Genomic DNA, 252 nt, shown 5'->3' with positions numbered 1-252 from the left:
TGCTGCTGCTGCTGCTGCTGCTGCTGCTGCTGCTGCTGCTGCTGCTGCTGCTGCTGCTTGGGATATGATATGTCTGCAGACTTGCTGTGTTTAAGAGACGGAGGAGGCGGAGAGTCCTCGAGGAGACACCAAAGAGACAGCAGCTTCTGCAGCAACAAACAAACAACTTGCTGCTGCTGCTGCTGCTGCTGATCGTTGTCTCTTTGTTCCATCAATGCTGCTGCAGCCGCTGCTGCTTCTGCTACCGATAGC

The sequence above is a fragment of the Eimeria tenella genome, genomic scaffold (assembly GCF_000499545.2).
Source record: "Eimeria tenella Houghton genomic scaffold, Eth_scaff2642, whole genome shotgun sequence".
NCBI lineage: Eukaryota > Apicomplexa > Conoidasida > Eucoccidiorida > Eimeriidae > Eimeria > Eimeria tenella.
This window is presented reverse-complemented; position numbering follows the sequence as displayed.